Source organism: Desmodus rotundus, chromosome 2 (assembly GCF_022682495.2).
Source record: "Desmodus rotundus isolate HL8 chromosome 2, HLdesRot8A.1, whole genome shotgun sequence".
Lineage (NCBI taxonomy): Eukaryota > Metazoa > Chordata > Mammalia > Chiroptera > Phyllostomidae > Desmodus > Desmodus rotundus.
Window position 1 is genome coordinate 149987039 of NC_071388.1, and position 9065 is coordinate 149996103.

Here is a 9065-nt window from a genome sequence, read left to right on the forward strand (position 1 = left end):
GCTTTATTTGGGGAGAAAAAAAAAACAACCCAAACACTTGATTTGGCTTTTAGTCAGGGGTATGAGTAAGAGGTGGTGCCCCAGGTAGTAAACGCCCCAACCCCAAGGGTGAGCCGAGGCCTGGGACTGTGCCTCAGGTGGGTCTCCTGTGCCTTCCGTTCTCCTACAGAGCTCCCGTCCTGGTGGCTTGGACGACAGGAGGGACCGCAGTAGTCCTTCACTTGGACAGGACATCAGATGACTCAGACACCAGCTTCCCATCGCGGGTCTCAATCTTCTTCACATCCACCGTCTTGGAAGAGCTGGTGCTGGTGCGGCTGAAGGAGCTAGAGCTCCCGCCAGGACCCAGGCTGGCCTGGAGGCCCAGGCTGGCCTGGAAGCCCAGGACGTAGTTGAAGTTCCCCTAAGCTGGGGTCAGCCCACCTGAGTAGCCGCTGGTGGTCTTGGTATGGATACTTCATGTTCTGCATCCCAGACTCCAGGTGGCTCTCCTTGTCCTCCAGCAGCTTGCGGTAGGTGGCGATCTCCACATCCAGGGGCAGCTTGATGTTTATGAGCTCCTGGTACTCACGCAGCTGCTGGGCCATGTCCTGCTTGGCAGCTCATGGCTTCCAAGTGGCTTCCAGCCACTTGGCAGCTGAGTGGCTTCCAGCTCAGCCACCTTGGCCTGAACATCCTTGATGGCCAGCTCGCTGCGCTGCTCAGCATCCTTGATGGCTGCCTCCAGGGAAGCCCTCTAGCCTTTGAGCCGATCGATCTTAGCCTGGATTCTGCTGATGTTCTGGTTAGTCTCAGAAATCTCAGTCTTCGTGCGATGCACATCATCCCTGTGCTTTCTGGCCAATGTCTGCAGCTCCTCATACTTGATCTTGTAGATGGCTTCAGCCTCAGCCCGACTGTGGTTGGTGATGGGTTGGCGATCTCCTCATACTGGGTCTTGACCTCGGGGATGATGTCGTCCAGGTCCAGGGAGCGGCTGTTGTCCATGGACAGCACCACGGACGTGTCGGAGATCTGGGACTGCCGCTCATGAATCTCCTTGTCATACAGCTGCCTGTAGTTGATCTCATCTGTCAGGCCTTCCAGGCGGGACTCCAGCTCTGCCTTGTTCATGTAAGCTTCATCCACATCCTTCTTGATGAGGACAAATTTGTTCTCCGTCTCTGTGCGCTTATTGATCTCATCCTCGTACTCATTCTTCAGGTCCTCCACCAGCCTCTTCATGTTGCCAAACTCTACCTCCAGTCTCAGTTTCTCCTGGGCCAGTGTTTCCAGCTGCCGCTGCTGGTTGTTGATACAGGCCTTGAACATGTTGTCCATGTTACTGTGAGTCATCTTCTGCTGCTGCAGGAGACTCCACTTGGTCTCCAGAATCTTACTCTGCTGCTCCAGGCTCCGTACCTTATCGATGAAGGAAGCAAACTTGTTGTTGAGGCTCTTGATCTGCTCCTTCTCCTGGTTTCACATGGCCTGGATGTTGGGGTCCATCTCTCGCTTCACGGGGGTCAGCAGGCTCTGGTTCACTTGGGCAGCTTTGATGGTCCCCATGCTCCCAGCTCCACTGAAACCCCCGGCCAGATTCATGCTGGTGCCCAGGCCAAGCCGGGAGCAGCTGCTCACCCAGGAAAAGGCCGAGGAGTTGATGCTGGGCCCACTCAAGAATGAGCAGCTGCTGAAGACCCCGGGGCCAGAGGTGGACACCCTGAAGGACCTCTGGGTCACCCTTACAGACATGGTGGAGGCTGGGGTGGAGGAGAGGAGGCCAAACGAGACAGATTCAAGAAGGAGCCAAAAAGTTGCTATCCTTTAGTAAGATCTTAAAGTTTTCTTCATGCAGGTCCTATATAGTCCTTGTTAAATGTGCTTTTAAATATTTTGTTTTATTGTCATAATTGTAAATAGCTGTTTTCATTTTTGTTCCTAGATGGTTATGGCAGTATGGAGAGAGTTACTGATTTTTGTATATGTTCCTTCTCAAATATGGTATAAAAAAGCCATACCACATTTCATTATTAATTCTACTGTTTTATTTTCACTAAAATCTTTTATCTTTTTAAAATATATTTTATTGATTATGTTATTACAGTTGTCCCATTTTCCCCCCTTTGCCCCCCTTCTGCCCGGCACCAGAATTGCCTCCAGCATTCCCCTCCCTTAGTTCATGTCCATGGGTTGTGCATATAAGTGCTTTGGCTTCTCCATTTCCTATACTGGTCTTAACATCCCTCTGTATATTTTGTACCTACCAATTTGTACATCTTAATCCCTGTACCTTTTTCCCATTCTTCCCCTTCTCCCTCCCAGCTGATAACCCTCCAAATGATCTCCATGTCTATGGTTCTGTTCCTGTTCTGCTTGTTGGCTTAGTTTGTTTTCAGTTGATAGTCATGAATTTGTTGCCATTTTAGTGTTCATAGTTTTCTATGAACATAATATTCTTTTTCTTAAATAAGTCCCTTTAACATTTTATGTAATAATGGTTTGGTGATGGTGAACTCCTTTAGTTTTACCTTCTCTGGGAAGCAGTTTATCTGCCCTCCCATTCTAAATGATAGCTTTGCTGGGTAGAGTAATCTGGGTTGTTTGTCCTTGCTTTTCATCACTTTGAATACTTCTTGCCAGTCCCTTCTAGCCTGTGAAGTTTCTCTTGAGAAATCAGCTGATGGTTTTATGGGAACTCCTTCGTAGGAGTTCACACTATGTTATTACCTAGTTCTCTGCTTTTCTCTTACTGCTTTTAAGATTCTCTATTTTTAAGCTTTGGCATTTTAATTGTGTTATGTCTTGTAGTGGTCCTCTTTGGGTCCAACTTATTTGGGACTCTGTGCTTTCTGCAGTTGTATGTCTAGTTCCTTCACCAAGTTAGGGAAGTTTTTTTCATTATTTTTTCAAATAAGTTTTCAATTTCTTGCTCTTCCTCTTCTTCTTCTGGCAGCTTGTATGGTTTGGATGTTGGTATGTTTGGAGATGTCCCAGAGACTCCTTATTGTGTCCTTGGTCTTTTGAATTCTTGTTTCTTCTTGCTGTTCTGATTAAATCTTTTTTCTTCCTTATATTCCAAATGGTTGGTTTGAATCTTGGCTTCATCTCCTCCACTGTTGGTTTTCTATAGACTTTTCTTTATTTCACTTAATGTGACCTTCATTTCTGCCTGGGTCTTTTTTTATGCTGTTGCATTGATATTTTTGAGCATTCTGATAACCAGAGTTTTGAACTCTGCATCTGATAGGTAGCTTATCACCATTTCATTTAGTTCTTTTTCTGAGATTTTGTTCTGTTCTTTCATTTGGGCCCTGTTTTTAGTGTCCTCAAATTGCCAGCCTCTCTGTGTTTGTTTCTGTGTATCAGGTAGAGCTGCTTGATTCCTTGTCTTAGTAGTGTGGCCAGTTGTGGAAAAAGCGCCTGTAAAATGTGTGGGGTGGCACCTAAGGTAGTCACCAGGGTGGGGCCACCCCTTTCACCACTTTATAGCTCTGTGTCAGGGAGGGCTCAGAGAGGGGACAGTGCTGCTGACCAACCACTGGAGATTACTGGTGAGGAAGCTGTCTCCCAGGGCTTGCCCCCTTGCCGGTCACTTCACTTTCTCCCCTTCCTGCTTTATGCCCCTGGTGGCCTTCCAGCTGTTGCCATGGTGCTGAATCCCAGAGGGGGTATGTTTGCGTGAGTCCTAAGTCTGTTCGGGCCCTTTAACTGGAGTCTCTTGAATGTCTTGCAGTTTCTTCTGCTGCTCCAACCCCAGCTGGTTTTTACAGCTGAAATGATGGGGATTTATTTTCCTGGCACTGGAACCCTAGGCTTGGTGATCTGGTCTGGGGCTGGGGTCACTTGCTCCCAAGGTATCCCTTCCAATTTTTATCTACTACTCGTGAATGTGGGACTGCCCATTCTGCTGCCTCTCCGTGCATCTCCACACTTCTCTGTGCCACTGTGTCTCCGCTCCTCCTACCAGTCTGGATAAATGTGGCTGCTTTAAATCCTTGGTTATCTGACTTCCATATAACTGAATTTTCTGATGAATCTGGGTGATATTTGTTTTGTAGACTAGTTGTAATTTTTGTTGTAGTTGTCCATGGAGGAAAAGCATGTTTACCTATGCCTCCATCTTGACCAGAAGTCTCTCTAAAATCTTTTATCTCTTAAAGGATTATTTTATTTTGTCCTTATAAATTATTTTATTATTTTTGTCATATTGTATTCTCAACCTTCATCCAATGCCCAGGTTTTGCTGAAATATTTCTTCTTTATTTTCAGATTATTATTAGATTCTACACAGTACAATGCCTCTTCTATTTTAAAAAGTCTTATTTAGCACTTATGTTAGAAATTTTTGTCACTTTGTTATTACCTAAGTTAATAATTATAAACTATATTGATGCTTCTTAACCTGGGAATGATTTTGCACCTTAGGGAGCATTTGGCAATGTCTGAAGACATTCTAGGTTTTCATAACTAGGGAGGGGAGAGGCTACTGACATCCACTGGGTGAAAGCCAGAGTTCATGCCAAATCCCACAATGCATAGTCCCCCACCCCCAACAAATAATAATCTAGCCATCTGCCAAATTGAGAAATCCTGAAGTATATGCATTACAAGGTTCATTGATTATCTCTGTTCCTCTCCTCAATCATTTTCTTATAAATGGTCATTATTCTGATGCATGTGCTGTTTTGTTAGAGTACTTCTTGAATATTTTTTTCCTTGGATGGCTTATGTCTGCATTCTTATATACTGCAGGCATCTTTATTATGCTTGGCAAGTGAATGATACAATCTTTTTCCATTGTAAATAAGTTGATTTTGAATGATATCTTGGCTAGGTAATTTCCTCTTAGTATTCTGTCAATGTTGTATTCTTTCTATTTCCCGATGTTGCAGATGCCAGTTTGATTTTTTTCCTTTATGAATAACTTCTTTAGCTCTGATGCTTGTTATATAGTTCTTTTTATCCTTGAAACTTGCGACTTTTACTAAGATATGCCTAGGTATATTCTCCTTGTCCCTTTGTGTACATATCTTTTCATTTCTGCTGGTTAAATATCTAAAAGTTGAATTGCTAAGATATAGGGTAAGCACATATTTAGCTATACGAAAAACTGCCAGACCAATTTCCAAAGTAGTTAGTGGGAATATAAGATGGTACAACCATTTTGGAAATTGCTTTGGCAACTTGACTGAAAGATCAATTGATCATATCATCATGGGTCTATTTCAGGACTCACTATTTTGTTTCATTAATCTATTCTCTATCTTTTTAAAATATATTTCATCGATTATGATATTAAGCTTGTCCCAATTTATCCTCCTTTGCTGCCCTCCACCCAGTACCCCACCTCCCTCCAGTGATTCCCCCCTTTAGTTCATGTCCACGGACTGTGCATATACGTTCTTTTGCTTCTCCATGGCCTATACTGTTCTTAACATCCCCCTGTCTGTTCTGTACCTACCCAACTAGGCTTCTAAATCCTTATACCTTTCCTGAATCCTTTCCCTTCCCCTTCCCAGCTGATAATCCTCCAAATGGTCTCCATATTTATGATTTTATTCCTGTTCTAGTTGTTTGCTTAGTTCATTTTTTTTCTGGCATGTATTTACTTTTAATGTATTGATTATGCTATTACAGTTTTCCCATTTTTTCTTCCCTTTATTCCCCTCTGCCCTGTACACCCTCTCTCCTTGCATTCCCTCCCCATCCCCCACCACTTTGTTAATGTCCATGGGTCATACATATAAGTTCTTTGGCTTCTACATTTCCTCTACTGTTCTTAACCTCCTCCTGTCTAATTTCTACCTACCATTTGTGCTACTTAATCCCTGCACCTTTTCCTCCATTCCCTCCTCCCCCTCCCCACTGATAACCCTTCATGTGATCTCCATTACTGTGATTCTGATCCTGTTCTAGTTGTTTGCTTAGTTCATTTTTTTTTAAGGTTCGGTTGTTGATAGTTGTGAGTTTGTTGTCATTTTACTGTTCATATTTTTTATCTTCTTTTTCTTAAAGAACTCCCTTTAACATTTCATATAATGAGGGCTTGGTGATGATGAACTCCTTTAACTTGACTTTATCTGGGAAGCACATTATCTGCCCTTCCATTCTAAATGATACCTTTGCTGGATAGAGTAATCTTGGGTGTAGGATGTAATCTTGCCTTTCACGACTTTGAATACTTCTTTCCAGCCCTTTCTTGCCTATAATGTTTCTTTTGAGAAATCAGCTGAGAGTCTTATGGGAACTCCTTCGTAGGTACCTCTGTCCTTTTCTTTTGCTGCTTTTAAGATTCTCTCCTTCTGCTTAATCTTGGGTAATGTAATTATGATGTGTCTTGGTGTGTGCTTCCTTGGGTCCAACTTCTTTGGGACTCTCTGAGCTTCCTATATACCCTGGAAGTCTATTCCTTTGCCAGATTGGGCAAGTTCTCCTAAATTATGTTTTCAAATAAGTTTTCAATTTGTTGCTCTTCCTCTTCTTCTTCTGGCACCCCTAGGCCCCTATGATTTGGATGTTAGAATGTTTAAAGTTGTCCTGGAGGTTTCTAAGCCTCTCCTCATTTTTTGAATTCTTATTTTTTCATTCTGTTCAAGTTGAATGTTTATTTCTTCCTTCTGCTCCAAACTATTGAGTCCTGGTTTCCTTCTCTTTACTGTTGGTTCCCTGTACATTTTCCTTTATTTCACTTTTCAGAGCCTTCACTTTTTCCTGTGTTTTGCAACCATACTCAGCCAATTTTGTGAGCATCCTGATTACCAGTGTTTTGAACTCTGCATCTGATAGGTTGGCTATCTCTTTGTTGCTTAGTTATATTTTTCTGGAGCTTTGATCTGTTCTTTCATTTGGGCCATTTTTTTTTTTTTTTGTCTTGGTGGACATGTTACCACGTAGTAAGGGGTGGAACCTTAGGTATTTGCCAGCGTGGGGCAACCCACTTTACTTTGTTTTGGTGCTGTATGTAGGGGAGAGATCCAAGAGGGAACATTGCAGCTTGTTCAGCTCTATGCCGGCTTTTAGTTACTTCCTTTGCTACACACAGGCTAATTCGGCCCTTCTGGTGCTGATTCTTGGGGGGTGGGTTTGTGTACATTCTAGGACCCTGTGGGTCTCTCTAATGAACTGTCCTATGAAGCTCAGAATTTCTTCTGATGCCTCAACCCCCACAGTTTTTTTTCAGTTAGAGGTTTTGAGGCATAATTTCACCGCACTGGAGCCTTGGGTTGCGTGGTCTGTCTCACTCCCCAGTTGTTCCTCCTGGTTTATCCTCATGGAAATGTGGGACTGCCCGCTCTGGCAGCTGCCACCTTGCCAGCACCAGTCTGTCAGTCCTCTCCAGCTGGCTGCCAATTTCCGCCCCTCCTACTGGTCTGGATGAATGTTTCTACTTTAACTCCTTGGTTGTCAGACACCATACAGTTTGATTTTCTGGCAGTTCTGGTTGTTCTTTATTTTTAAATTTGTTGTTGTCCTTCTTTTGGTTGTGTGAAGAGGCACTGTGTATCTACCTATGCCTCATGTTGTCCAGAAGTCAGAAACTCTTGTTTTTGATTTTTAGATTCAGTCATTGATAGTTGTGTTTGTTATTATTTTTTAAAGATATTATTTATTTTATTTTTTAGAGAAGAGAAAGGAAGGAAAAAGAAAGGGAGAGAAACATCAATGTGTGGTTTCTTTTTGAGCGACCCCTACTAAGGACCTGGCCCACAATCCAGGCATGTGCCCCAACTGGGAATTGAACCAGTGACCCTTTGGTTCACAGGCTGGCACTCAATCCACTGAGCCACACGAGCCAGGGCTAATGTTCATATTTTTTATTTTATTTTTTTGCTTAAGTAAGTCCCTTTAACATTCCATGTGATAATGGCTTGGTGATGATGACCTCCTTTAGCTTTACCTTGTCTGGGAAGCACTTTATCTGCCCTTCCATTCTAAATGATAGCTTTGCTGGATAGAGTAATCTAGGTTGTAGTCCTTGCTTTTCATCACTTTGGATACTTCTTGCCAGTCCCTTCTAGCTTGCACAGTTTCTCTTGAGAAATCAGCTGACAATCTTATGGGAACTCCTTCGTAGGTAACTGCTTTTCTCTTGCTGCATTTAAGACTCCCTCTTTATCTTTAACTTTCTGCATTTTAATTATGATGTCTCAGTGTGGTCCTCTTTGTGTCTATCTTGTTTGGTACTTTCTGTGCTTCCTGGACTTGTATCTCTATTTCCTTCCCCAAATTAAGGAAGTTTTCTTTCATGACTTTTTCAAATAAGTTTTCAATTTCTTGTTCTTCCTCTTCTCCTTCTGGTACCCCTATGATTCGAATGTTGATACATTTGGAGATGTCCCACAGGCTCCTTATTATATCCTCATTTTTCGATACTTCTTTCTTCTTGCTGTTCTGATTGAATGCTTTTTTATTCCTTATGTTCCAAATGGTTGATTTGAATCTCAGCTTCATCCACTTCACTGTTGATTCTCTATAGACTTTTCTTTATTTCACTTAATGTAACCTTCATTTCTGCCTGGGCTTTTTATGTTGTTGCCATACTCAATGAGTTCTTTGAGCATCCTGATAACCAGTGTTTTGAACTCTGTTGGTTATCTCTGTTTTGTTTAATTCTTTTCCTGTTTTATTTTTCTCCCCTGTTCTTTCATTTGGGCAATATTTCTTTGTCCCCTCAGTTTGGCAGCCTCCCTGTGTTTATTTCTGTATGTTAGGTAGATTGCTTTGAATCCCTGTCTTGGTAGCTTGGCCTACTGTTGAAAAACCACCTGTAAATTGTGTGGGGCAGAGCCTTAGGTAATCACCAGGGTGGGGCTACTTGCTTCACTGCTTTGTGGCTCTGTGTTGGGGAAGGATCAGAGAGGGAACAGTGCTGCTGCCTGGTTTCTGGAGGTTTGCATGGCACTTGCCTTGTTTCCAGTTACTTTACTTTCTCCCTGTATGTGTCTGCTCCTCTTCCAGCTGTTGCTCTGGTGCTGAATCTCAGAGGGGGTGGGTCTGCGTAAGTTCTAAGACCATGTGTGCTCTTCAAGGGGGGTCTCCTGAAAATCCAGCAGTTTCTCTCACCACTCCCACCCCCACTGGTT

At 43.0% G+C, this 9065-nt stretch overlaps 1 pseudogene; it reads right to left on the reverse strand.

Annotated features, from left to right (window-relative positions):
- Nucleotides 1-217: 217 nt before the first annotated feature.
- On the reverse strand, nucleotides 218-1749 carry LOC112322287 (keratin, type II cytoskeletal 8-like; annotated as a pseudogene).
- Between the last annotated feature and the right edge of the window lie 7316 nt (nucleotides 1750-9065).